Raw genomic sequence first — 1735 nt, 5'->3', positions numbered from 1 at the left:
GTTTTGTTTTGTTTTGTTTTGTTTTGTTTTTTTTTGTTTTGTTTTTTTTTTGTTTGTTTTTTTTTAATTTTTGTTGTTTTTATTTTTGTTTTTGTTTTGGTTTGGTTTTTTGTTGTTGTTCTTTATTTGTTTTTTGTTTTGTTTGTTTGGTTTTTTAAATAAACCCATGCAAATAACTGATGCGTCACCAAGTTAAGCTGTTGTGCAAGTCTGAACAATAAATGTGCAAAAATGTCCTGCATATTGGATGTTATATACACATAGATATCCACATGTCAACATAACTGGTCTACTCTGGTCTCAAATCAGGAAGCCTGGAGATGCACCATCTATAACGCTGCTGCTTCCTTTGAGAACGCAGCAGGGTCACCCTTGAGGAGAAAAGATTATGCAGAAAGAATTGTGCCTTGCAGAATTTACCACCTAAGGAGTCTTTCTGCTGTGCCTTTTGTAATTGGACATGTCTATCTCATATTGGCCTTATTAGCCACCAGCGTGCTTGTAACAAAGTTCTAATTCTTTTGGGGAAAAAAACCTGAAACCCCACTAAATTCCAAAGCAGAAAAAGACCCCACAACTTACCAGAACCTGTTCGAGGAGGCCCAAAGCACCTTTGTGTGTTATCAACTCTGTTTTTATTTACAAGAGGGAAAGATCAGATAAATATAATTCCAAAATGGATTTCTATCTGTGTGCAGCAGTATGACACAAGAGAAACCCCCAAAATATCATTGTGCTTTTAACAGAGTCAGTTCTGCAAAGTGCTTGTTAAGGCTGCATGTTCTCTTACACCTGGTTTGCAGATCAAGTCTGACTTGATACTCAGTGCCAAGCTGAGGCAGCTGGAGAAGAAAAATCCAGAGCCTGTGGTACTGACAGTAGATGTATGAAAATGGGAATCCAGCAGTGATGCATGAGCTTCCTGTGAGCGCCAGAAATGGGTTCCAGAATGTTCTCAGTGGTGCAGGCTTTTCTTGGCTCCTGCTTCTTCTCCTGCTATGCCAATGTATTTAGCTCAAGCCAGTGTTGGCAACTCCCTTCCAGGAAGAACAAGGGACTTTTTTGTGGACTTCCTCTTGCTTTTCCCTTAGTAAAAGCCTCAAAATGTGAAAAGAAACAAACTGATTTTTCCTGAGGAATCTCTGCATAAATAACAGAGGGCTGGCATGGGTTTTCCATCTGGTAGTACAGGCCCCAGCATATGATCACTCTGGTGAGCAAATGTGGATTTGCTGCATTGGGCTGATATTGCATTGCTACAGCTCTGGGCAGAAGTATGGAAAATGATGAGCCACTTACTGGAGGGGTTTTGATGCAAGTTCCTCATGCAGGGAGAAGAAGTCTAATGGAAGCAATGAGTTTTTAAAAACAAAATTAATGGGCCACCATAAAAAAGTCTTTAAATTCTACGTGGGTTGACCTGGGTTTGGCCCTGACAGGGTTACATTCTGCAGTGGCTCTGAGAGGGCATGGTTAGGACATGGAGGTTATTCTGTACCACCTATACCATCATTGCCAGGGACTGGGAAAAGTGTCTCTCTCTTCCAAGGAGAAGAGGTTCTGCTGCAGTCAAGACAACTGGTATTGTTTATTGTTGCGGGCTCCGTAGTGAGCATTTTTTCAGGTGAATCACTCTGTATACTTCTGCTATTAATATTGTTGCATAACTTTGTTTTCTTATCTTGTTACTGTTCCCAGTAAATTGTTCTTAACTCAACCCATGATCTGTGCCCTT

This window comes from Lepidothrix coronata, unplaced genomic scaffold, assembly GCF_001604755.1.
Source record: "Lepidothrix coronata isolate B3197 unplaced genomic scaffold, Lepidothrix_coronata-1.0 Scaffold124, whole genome shotgun sequence".
NCBI classification, from domain to species: Eukaryota; Metazoa; Chordata; class Aves; order Passeriformes; family Pipridae; genus Lepidothrix; species Lepidothrix coronata.
Note: the sequence above shows the minus strand (reverse complement) of the source record.